The sequence below is a fragment of the Psittacula echo genome (assembly GCF_963264785.1).
Source record: "Psittacula echo genome assembly, chromosome: 2".
Taxonomy (NCBI): domain Eukaryota; kingdom Metazoa; phylum Chordata; class Aves; order Psittaciformes; family Psittacidae; genus Psittacula; species Psittacula echo.
The window spans coordinates 70,797,679-70,809,846 of record NC_137737.1 but is presented as its reverse complement, the minus strand read 5'-3'; positions in this window follow the sequence as shown (position 1 = coordinate 70,809,846).

Here is a 12,168-nt window from a genome sequence, read left to right as displayed (position 1 = left end):
CCCCCAGCCACCCCAGGTTTCAAATCACATCATTCAGGAGCATTGGCCTCACGGTTTGTGCTGCTATGAGCTAATGTCTTCTAGTCTCTGAGTCACTGCTGATGAGTATTTGGATGTTTGGACCCTCATCCTCTTGCACACATGAACATTTTCCAGCAACATTAATGAGCTTCACAAGCAGTCATTTTCGACTAGAGCATATCCAGAGCCAAGCAGAGCAAGCCAAGTGGGAGCAAAGTAGCACTCTGCCCTAATCCAAACATCCTGATAGTCTAATTCTGATCTGCTGACCATAACAATTCTAGAGTCAAATAATGCAAAATTACCCATACTTTTGCTTTGTCCTGTGTACAAATACTCATTTCTAGTCAAGAACAGGAAAACAAAAAGCCTACGAAGTCTAAAAACTATTTCTGCAATATGATTGAAAAATACTGACTTGAGTTAGGACTTCCTACATAGCATAATATAATGTCTCAGTAATTCAGGAAGGGATACATAATACTAAAATGTTCTAACTCTCCTGAATATGTGGGATTTTTTTTTTAAGTGACCATAATTGTGATCGATTTTTATATCTATGCTCACGCAGACCTAGTAGTCTTTATAGTTGCTCTTCTTATAGTAGCAAGCACTGAGATCCTGTATGTAAATCATGTTGCAGACTCATTAGTGTTACTGCTGCTCGGTTGCTAGCTGAGACACCAGTTCTGATTTAGGGTATTTTGACACTTAGCAACAAACTAAGCTTTGTGAGCAGGTGGCTGAGCCAAAATAGTAGCAGAGTTCGCAGTTAGCTGAAATAATAACAAGGAATTGCTGGTCAGAATATGCTTTCTTTCTTGATTTATTAAAACAGCCTAGGAAAAACTTGTTTGTGAAGGATCCACTCCCACGAGACACCTGCTTCAAAACCACTGTGATATAGGTGTGCTGCTTGGCACACATGGGAAAGTTCCCATGTTTAGATTATCAAACCAGGAGACCCATTCACCTGTGGTGGCCAAAGTAATCAACAGTGTGTGTTTTGCCTACCCAGGAGATCTTTAACTGCTCAGTTCTCGGCTCTACCAGCAGCTTCTTGCACCTGCAACTCTAAATCCACCCTCCTTTCCAGATCTGCACTGCTGTGTTCTCTACCGGAAGAATGGAAGATGTCCGAGTTGGTCTGCAGGACAGTCTCTCCCAGGTCTGGTGTGGCATTTCCCTTTCTCTCACCTCACTCAGGCTGTACAGAGAGGCTAAGGACAGCCACCTTTCTTTTGAGGGTCTCAGCGATACCTTGGACCAAGGACTTTCTCTCACTGGTTTCCAGCCTGGCTGTCAGTTGACCATTACCTGTTCAGCTCCACACACAAAATGACTTTGCAGGCAATGGAGACAGCATGAAGCTGTTACTGTGCTGTGCAGTGCCCACAATCTTTCAGTTTCCAAGAGGGAAGGACTCCTTTGCTCCTGACAACTAGACCATCTAAATGTGTCAGAAAGCCAGAGTAGAACAAAGGAAAAGCCTGAAAATCTGAGCACTTCAGACAATGCATACTCAGTTGTACTTCCTGGTCACTCTTCATTCCCTTATGCTGTATGTTTGCAGTCTAATGCAGGGGTAAGAAACCCAGGGCTGAAGGTCAGACACAGCCTGAAAAGACATCTCTCATGCTGTGGCCACTCAATTTTGTAAGACATGACCACTGGCTTGCCCAAAGCCCTGTGATCCTGAGATTGCCAGCTAACAGTAGTTGAAAGAGCAGCAGGGCCCTTGGCAAGAATGTAGATCTCACCCTGGCCTTGAAGCAAGAGGAAGGTGCTTGGGAGGTCTGAGCACCTGGCTGCTCAACACAGTTCTGTGATTTCATTGCAAGGCCACTAGCAGCTCTGACAGAGCTCTTGTGTTCTGCAAAATGGGGCTACAAATAGAAATTCTTTTTATGTGAGAGACTTGCCATCTGCTTGAGAACCTTGCTAGCAGGTTCACCAACTGAAAGTTAAGTGTTAAAGGCTTTATATGGGAGGATGAGGTGTATCTGTGTGCGTGGTGGCCTTACAAAGACTCGTGCAGCAACTGTACCAGCAGTGGAGGGAGCACAGCCTTGGTAGAGATTGCTGTGGGTGTTTCCAGTGTACTGAGTCTGACACAAGACTCCACACTCAGAACCATTGGCCAGTAAGTGGTAGTTACCTGGTAGCAGGCATCCGTTTTCTTGGTCACTTCATCATGGCTGTCCAACCTGAACCACTTCAGAGGAGCAAAACTTATTTACAGAGGCAGAGGAACATTCTCTGAAAAAACAAGCTTTCTCGCAGCATCTCAGTTTGAACTTGCAAAAACCTCTAGAAACTTTCGAAAACCCTGACACCTTACAATTACAGATCACTATGGATAAAAACCTAAGTTTTATTAACATTTCCAGAAGAAATCAATGATGATATTGCAGAGAATTATGATCCCAATGAGGAAATAAGCTGCAGGAGAAGAGGAATGGTTAATAAGCAAGGAGCTTCTCCCAGAAAAATACCATTGCCATTATTAGAAAAGCATGAAGAAAAGAGATATATATAACTCAGGACATGAGCGAATTGTCTGGCTTAGGGGAGAAGCTAAAGGAGAATTGTTTTCTAAAAAAAGTTATTTTTCAGATGTAAACAGATCTTTAAAACACAGGCAAGCATTCTGCATACTACATTCACTAGCACAGGGAATCCAGCAAATGATCACCAAACCCAAAGGGCTCCATCCCAGATGATAATGCTCATGCAAGAGGTATTTTAAGCACACCCCTGGGACCGCATGGAGAGATTGGACAGGGACCTCTGTGACAATTGCACTGCAGGGAAAGAGGAAGAATGATCAGCACAGACCATGGTATGAGCTTGAGTTAACAGAATAAATTTAACCTTGCAGTAACTGGTCAGGTCCTGGTATTGCTTCTATGAGCCGTTAGCCTGATTATTGCCATGTCTTAAATTAGATCATTTCTTAGCAGTAGCTCTTGAATATCCCTTTACCTGAAGAGAAATGAAAAAATGTAAGCTGTTTTTTTACCAACTTGAGACATCCTAAAGGGCCAGGGATCAACATCGCTGGACATCTGAGTGCTTTGGAGGTTCCTGAAGAGCAACATGTAGGTGTGTGTGTGTAATGTGTGTGTGTCGAGATCTTGAGGGCATTTTGGTAGATAATGTCCAAACATTTAATCAAGTGACTTGAAGGACTGCCTAAGATAAAATGAATCAAGGTAAACAGTTTTGGCAATGGAGATGGCAAGTGAGAAACATTGACCTTTGGGCTTCTGGTGCCCTTGCTCTTACTTCTCAGTGCTTGATTTGAGTTGCTGGAGAACTCAATAATGTTCTCAAGGCTACTGATTCATAAAGAACCAAGCTTAGAGCTTAAAGGTATTACAAATCTTCCTGTCAAACCTCCAGGGGACCAGGGTAACATTCAAGCTACAGGGTATATAATGTACTTTACAATGTTGGTTCATTTCCATGTCAACAGTCTGTATATGTGTTAACATTTCAAAAATCCTTGGGTCAAGGGAAAGTGAAAACAATTGGTAATGCTTTAGAATCAGTATCATCTGAAGTGACTGACTCAAAGGCAGTAGAAAATCATCACGGCTATAGCAGCAGAATGAAACAAACTTTTACAGAGATGCAGTTGTGGCTAATTTTGAATGAAAGGCATCAAAACATCACTGAATGTTCTACTAGGGTGCCAAAAAATATTGTATCACTGTGTTGCTTGATATCACTCTGAGCCACCCTGGACCAGCCTTCAGTGTAGTGAAACACTTAAGATTACAAATGCATTGGGAGAGAAAACAGGTGAAAAGTGTTTCCAAGGCTGACATAGTAGTAAAAAGTCTGGTCCCTGATGAAAAAAGAAAACCTGGCTGGAGTACAGAGATGTTGTTTCACTGTGCTTGTCACACAGCAGGGCTCAATTGATGTACTTCTCAAGAGAAACTTCTGAGTCGAAGATGACTCAGCAGTGTCAAATTTGGTGTTTGCACTAGTATCAAATTAAATTTATCAAAGACTCAGGATACAAGCATCAAACCTGGGCTAATTAAAAGTAGATCTCTCTGTTTAAATCATATACTACCTCTTAGTCAATAAAGAGCACAAAGCCAAACCAAGAAATGATGTAAGCTAGTCCAACCCTGACACAACAGCTACATTGGGTATTACTTTTACCTGTCTTTATAACACTAAACCCCATAATTAATATTGATTCTTTTAAAAGCTGGCAGAGATAGGGGCCATGTACTTTCATTGAAGTCAGTGGGAGCTAAGCGCTTTTATTCAGTAGCTTTAAAAAACAGCTCTGTACTTCTCTGTAAATCAACCCTTAGCAAAAGCAACCATCTGGGCCATTTGTTGCTGGAGATGTTACACACAAGATAACTTTAACTCCTCTACCTACTTCTACATTACATACACGATTTATAATAATCTAGTGTTGTGATACCATGTTCCTGAGACTTTTCAAAATCCACAGCCCAAGCAAAATTTTGGAAAAAAAATCAACTTTCTGACCATTGCACAGTTTTTCATTTGAAGCCAAAAGAGAATTAGCCATGCTTCAAAAGTTTGTTTATTCTTATTGTTTCCCTACAAGTGTGAAGTTGCTGTAAAAAACCAGCAGTGGTTGTTCTGGGGATCACTTTCTAGAGTGTGTGGCTCAGCACTGGTCCTTGACTTCAGGCAATGCTTGCAAGCAGTGTGATCCCTTCCTGGCTGTAAAACCAGGAGATAAACCAGAGAACTGGCTTGCACAGGGATGTCGCAAAATCATCTGCAGAGCATCTGCAGGTGATTGTCTCATTGGCAAATGTTTCCCTCTTTCTCTGGCTTCAGCAGTGGGTTCAGTTGTTTCCTATTGTACGGAGCTATGGTTCCTGTGCAGGTTCTCTGATTTTATTCCCATTATTTCCTTTGATTTTCTTGTATTTTTTTGTAAATCCCCTAAAATATCTGACAACAAGAGAAGCAACACTCAGGCTTCTGAAGAAGATTTACCAGCTATTCTTTCTGTCATTGTTCATCTTTTCTGGTGTGCACTAATGCTGCTCCTGAAGCTGATTTCATTACTTCATTGTCCCCATGTCATTTATCAGCAGCCTGTTAGGGTGGATTGCAATAGTGAATGGATCTACTTCAGCCCAGCCAGACAAGAATATACCTCAAAACTCATGCAGCACAAGAAATAAAAAAGAAGAGGAAACCCACTCTTTTGTTTTAATTATTTGGTGTTTCACATGTTTCTTATTTAATTTTCAAGGGACATAGACAGAACCACAAAGTCAAATCTCTCTTTCTCCCCACATCGATCACTGTGATGAATCTTCATGGCCAAGAAAGGGGAGAGGAAAGGATTTCTGATCTCTACTGCTACAGGTGCTTGCCAAACTAATCTCAGCTACCTCCCAGCCACATCAACATTTAAGTCCAGGCTTCAGCTCCATCACACTGAGGTAGTAGACTCAGGGACTGAACGACTGAAAGCCTCTGGACTGTGTTACACATGCTCATGTAGGCTGTGCAAGTCCAGCAGCCTTGTTGGTGGTGACTTCCCCTAAGGAAACACACCAGGCTGGGATTTGCCTGAAAGCTCTGATCCTCCTGGAAGATTAAAATGTTCAGCTGTCCAGATATGTAACTTCAATTGCTATAATGAGTCATTAAAGTAAAAGATTATAAGAACTGGACAATGAAGTCTTTGTAAAGTTAGCTGTTGCAGTTTCAGCCACTGCTGTCCCACCGAAAGCAGCAGGAGGTACTCCCATTCTTAAACTGCCAGTACAGGCAACCTACTCCAAGCAGAGTTACTCTTTTTTCATAGCCTTTCCTTTGTACTCCATGACTGCATTTTCCCAATAAGCCCTGTAATGCACAGAGTAGTAAGAAGCCAAAATTTGCCTCAAAAAATTGGGAAAGCTCAATTAACAGCAGATTTTTGAGAGGAGTTAGACTTCCTGCTGCATTTTATGGATTCAGCGTGTGACCCTCATTAACTTCTCCCACAGCAATGAATACTCTACCTCTGCGTGCAGGAGCCCTGTGCCTGTTATCCATCATCCAGAGCTACAAACATGTAATCACTCATCCCAGATGGACCTACCAGCCCACTGCCAGAAGAGTGCAGTGCCAGTGAGGGCACGCACAACTTAAACAATCATGGCCCTCATCTTGTTCTTCTGCCAATCCTCTCCCTTATCCACTATGTTTTCCTCCACTTTTTCAAGTGATGAGACTGGGATCCAGCAGACAGGGGGTTGTGCTTACTTCACAGGCCTCCCTCCTGCACCATCCATCTGCCAAGGGAGCGACTATTCCTATGGAAAAAAAGTGTGCAATTGGTTTATACAACAATGATCATTGCCCTGCAAGGGGGCTGACTTAGCATCCATCATACATTCCTGTAGCACAGGACTTTGTGACCGGCTAAAGTCTTCTATGTAGACGCAGCAAGAGTAGGTTAAGGTGAGTACCTAGTACCCAGACTGTCTTTACGTACTTGGGCCTGTGAGGTCAGGGCTGTCCACTGTGCACAAACCAGACAGAATCAGGGGGAACACAGCTGCTAAAATCTTGGGAAACCTGCAGTTTTAGCCTGCAGCTGAATGGGCAGCATGTGGCCTGCCAGCAGTATTATTTTAGTCTGCGGTTTGTTTCTAAGCGCCTCTCTTCCAGGGACAAGTTTTATGCAAAAGAGACATACCGGCTGAACAAATTGCAGTGCCTGAAAGTCTCTTCAAGTATTACTTTTCTCAAGGCCTTTCAGTTCTGGCAGTAAGCTCATGTGAAGTACCTCTGAGGCAGTGGAGAGGACAGAAGGCTTTCGGGACACCTTGTACTTAGCCCTCCTCTGGCACCGCAAGGATGTGTCACCTTCCCACCTTGGCCACAACTGCTCTGGTTGCTGTGAGTATGCTCAGGGAGAACACTGTTCCCAAGGCTTGCAGTCCAGCTTGGAAAAACACTGTTAACTGTGCTTCTGTTGAGTGTTCATAGCCTCAGGCCCTTTGGGATAGTAGGAGATGTACAGATGTGAGCAACATTGCAGAGAGCAGTTCCACCAAAGCAGATAAGTGAAATTCAACACTTGCCCTCCCCCTACTCACTTCTTTCTATGAAGTCTTAACTTGTTCTTTCTTCAAATACCATTAAATGTAGCTTTTCATAATTTTATAATTGTTCAGAATCTGATCAAGCAGCAAATCAAACCACTGAGTACATTGTGCAGCGGTATCCTGATGGGCAGGTACAAGTTGGGCTGCCATCAGTGGCAAAACCAGATCAGAAGTAGAAAATCCAGAAAAATAAACAGAAGCAGAAATTATACGATCTGTTACAGGAGTTCCCAAACACATGGTGCTTTGAAGAATGAAAAGTAGCTAAAGAAGATCTATGCAAAAATATTGTTGTCAAGAAAAGACATTCATGTAAACAAAAGAAGAAAAAGATAAACCTCACTTGCTTTTCAATCCATATTGGTCGACTGAGATGCTATACTGTAGGGACTGTTGTGTGCTTCTGATAATTGCGTAGTGCTGCACTTGCTCTAAAACCCAGAGTGGCCTCTCTTGGCAGTTTTTGTTTAGCGGACAGGTAATACCCATTCTGTGTTCAATACAGAAGATGTGGTAGAACAAATTCACACTGATCTAACACACTGAAATACTCAAGCCATTGGTAATGGTATCTGGCCAAGACCTTACAACCGGTCTTCTTGAAAGCATGCTGATGTTACACAGTTTCACTAGAAAGATAGCAGTAAGACAATGTTTATTTTGCTTTCTTATGTTCCTGACCCCCGCAGTCTGGTCTGTTTCCCCACCCGCCCACTTCCCCCTCAGAATGATGGCTTTTCCCATTTACCTAACCTCACACCTTCAGCTGTAAACACAGTTGGATGTTAGCTAATTTGCAGTTTGATTATGACGTTTTCCCAATGCTAAGTGCCTCTGAACACAAAGGCATTTTTTTCCTGGGCACCAGCAACACTGATAAGGCAAACAGAGCTTTCGGAATGGCTTTATAAGCTCTTTCAGAGCTATCTGATTGGAACACAAAGTATTGCTTTATAATGCAGAAACTGTGGCTACTTTACTTAACCAGCTGAAAAGCAGAAAATCATTCACTAGCATGTTGCAGTGGGGTTTGTAATGGCCCTGTGCAAAGCTTATCTTAGTACAGGAAAATGCCTTCCAATGAACTAAACTGTTTAGCTAGCAGAGGCTTTGGAACACCGTCTTTATAACAGTCCCTAAATTAGCTCAAGTTGTGTGCTTTGTAGAGGACAACAAACCTAACAAACTTTAAAACAGACAGCAGGGTAAATTTTTACAGCTGCAAACAGGATTTGGAGCCAGTGTACATCGCTAAGGATGGAATTGCATTGGTTAAAAGGAGACATGTGTCCATGGTCTTTTCAAAGGCAGTCACACTGGTGGTTGTATGAGAGAGTGAGGATTTCAAGAAACGACACATGCACAGGAATAAAATACGTTCAACTTCAATTGTACAGAGCTTGTAACCAAGGCAGATTTTGGCTTCATTTGAGCCACAACTGTGTCCAGGTTTAACCTGAGGAATCTAGATCCCAAGAGATCCACATTCTACCTACTCAGGTAGGCCATTCTCTCATTTGCAGTATCCTTTCAGAATACAGATGCTTAAAACAGCTCTATTGGATTTAAATGGTACTTAAAGTAACATACTAATGGGAGAAGTTCAGAGGAGAAAAATGAGACTGATGACAGCTGTGGGACAGTTTCTATGTACAAAGTGACTGAGGTAGGACTGAAAAAGATAACTGTGATTTGAGGGAAATACAGTACAGAAGTCTATGAAATTAAAGAGCACATGTTCGAGAGGGAAGTTTTCCCTGGTTATTCCAGTACTAGAGATGCATAGCATCAAAGGAGGCCAGTAGGAGAATGACATCCAAATCTTTCTTCATACCTGTTAGTACCACACCTGGGGAACTCCTTGCCCAAGTGTGTCGTAGATGCTAAAAGCTAATAAAGCTGCAAAAGCTCACAAAAGAAAAAGCCACCAAAGCTACCAGAGAGACTGCATTGCAGTTGTGCCCAATAAGGAGACTCCTGTAGCGTAAGCAAAATACCTGCATCTGCAATGCCACTCATTGCTACTACAGTTTTTGCTAGATGAGATGTTTCCTGCTTCTCACAATCAGGGGTGGCTTCATGCATTCAAGTCACTTAGATTTATAGGACAATGTACCCTGTAAATTTTATTTTATGAACTTTATTTTATGAACACACTACGAAAGAAAACAAACGCATCAAACAAGGTCTAAATCCCCTTTGTACAAACTAGTCTTAACATGCAAATTCACTGATTCATCACTTAATGTTTCTAACTCAAGTTCTCTAATACATAACTCATGCAGCAGTGAGTAAAATAGTTACCTAATCCACAGTGAGTGCTCATCTTTCTTCCTCCATCACCTTGTGGGTATCCCCTCTATCACACCTGGACACACAAAAGCCTCAAGAAAGGCTGCTGTTGGATCCACTTCAAAAGATTTTTGGGTAAGCTGATATATTTATAACCTCCAGCTTGGAAGTTTGATCAGCAGCATTTCCAGAAGTAAGTGGATTCTGAAGAAACTGTCACACAACCAATACACAGGGATTATGGCTGCAGGAGACAGCAAGCTGCAGGTGATAACAGCTTAAAATGACCTCTACCCATTCCTGTCCATCACACCCTGCCTAAAAGTTGCTCTGGCTTTGACCTAATGGTGCAGGTCCCAGCATACATCAGGTCCTAGCATGAGCACTGTGTTAGCCAAAACCTGAGCAGGAGTTGAGCAAGGAGTTATGAGGGGGCCCTTTTATTCACAGAGTAATACTGCAGAGGCCAGATAAACACACCCATGTTTCAGTTGGGCTGCAGGTGACTTAAGAAAAATGCTGAGCCCAGCCTGAATCTCCTTGTAGTGCACACTTGGCCACGCAGTTGATTTGCAACTGCTGACTGCCTCGCAGTGCCCGGATTTCCATCACCCAACCCACTGTCTGACCTTCCCCTCCCCATGATCTGCCAGCCTTGAAGATAAAGCTTGCTCCTGAGCCTTGCCGTGTTCCTCAGCACAGGCTTACTAACCTGCCTGTGGAGAAGGTGAATCCCTGTGCTACCAGTCCACATCCAGCTCCAGTGATAGCCACAAGGTCTGCCTTCTGCCACCGCTGCCAGTCTCTCCTGCTGATTCCCTGAATCACAGTCCTCTGGCCTTCCTCTCTTACATCTTTCTTTTCCCTCACATCACCCCACCAGGAATCTTCTCTTTGCATCATTTTCCTCAATATTCAACTCAGCTTTTTACACTTTGCCTTTAAGCACTAAGTAAATCCCTCTCACCTGCACACCAAAACCTCTTGGCTTCTCTCAGGCACTGTCTTCCATTACAGTTGCTGTTTCAGTGTACGTTAATGTATATATCACATTCCTACTCACTACCAGCTATCATGCAAGCACCGATATACACGACAATCCCTCTCTTTCCATCAACACTCACAGTGTAATTCTGAATCTCCTCTGTCATAATGGGGCTATTAATTATAGTTTGAAGAAGCTCAGACACTCTTCTCACCCCCTCTGATCTGGATATCCTCTCCATTGCACTGTCACTCAGGTTCAGAAGCCAGCACCAGCAGCTTCTACCTCCTCCTCAGAAAAGATAAGGACAAACATGGAAGCAATATGCTGTGGAAAGGGCAGTATGTAAGTCACCAGAAGGAGAGAAAAAAGTTGGGGGGGGGCCAGGAGTGTCACCCATTTGGCAGAGCATTTATTGATTAGTTTCAGTTTAAACCAATTATCACTGGTAGTACCAGTCACTAGAAAAGTCAATGCTCAGTCACATTCTCTGATTTTTTTTCCACAACTAAGATGCTGCTTGTGGAAGGTCACATCTTGGTGATAAGCTGGCAACAGAGGCCCCAGGACTTGTCATGATTTTACCCTGCCTTGTTTAGCTGCAAGAGCAATTATCTAATGACCTGATATCTACTACTGACTTTGTTTTAACCTTTTCTTTGCTTTATTTAATTACATGATTAAGCGTTTGTTGTTATATGTACTTTTTGTAACTAGTAGACAGTAATAGCAGGTAGTTATTCTGTGTAGAATGAACTTTTTGTGACCCCAAAGTAAAATGTAATGAAAAGGTTTGCTAGCATGGGATAACAGGGGCTCTGGCAGCACAGTTGCAGGGTGATATTGGAGGCCTCAAGCTACAAATAGCTCACCAGCAGTTAATTACTGGTCATCAAAGGGTACAACGTTAGCAGTTGTAAGACAAATCTTAACCTAACAAAGAAGAACAAACATATGAGTATCCAACATATATAAAATGCATCACATTGCAAATTTGGATCTATTGTGGAGTTATGAACCAATGGAGGAAGAGCAAGATGTGGAGTGTATTAGTACGGCTGTAAAAATGACCTCTGGTGGATCATAGGGTGAGAAGGAAGAAATGTTCAGTTGTGCAAAGAGGAAGAGAGACTCTCCCACTGTCAGACTCTGCTTGGTGGAGGACCTGGGACACTGATGACTGATGTTGTTACACATGCCTCTGTCCCAGATGGAAGGTATCGGGGGTGCGTTGTAGTGTTGCATATAGAAGAAGAGAAAGGGGAGTATGCTAGAAAGTTTATGTGTATCAAGTTAACCTGATATAATTTGGACTATGAGTGTTAGTGTCATTGTAATGAAAATACAAGAATATAATTCAATCCTAATTATCTCAGCTAATAGTAATTATTTGATTACATTATTTTTAACAAGACTAGCAATATATTCTTTCTAGGTCTGCATGTAAGGTGTGTTTCCTTTTGATCATAACAAGATTTTGAAAGTGACAAATTGATGGGAATTGAAGCAACCTGCTCTGTAGCTTGTATGTAACAAGCTGGTAACAACTGAGGTGTGCTTTCAGGAGTGTTTGTACTTGGCTTCTCTGAGATGCTAGAGAGTGGGATTTGTGGAGGCACAGGTTTGGTTTTGGACTTCTTTCTCCTCAGTCCATCTCTGAGATGTGATGACTGAGTTGAGGACACAAGTTCACACCACTCAAAAGAGACCCTTGGCTGAAGAGTTTGAACTCCAGTTATTTTCAGGTTCAGA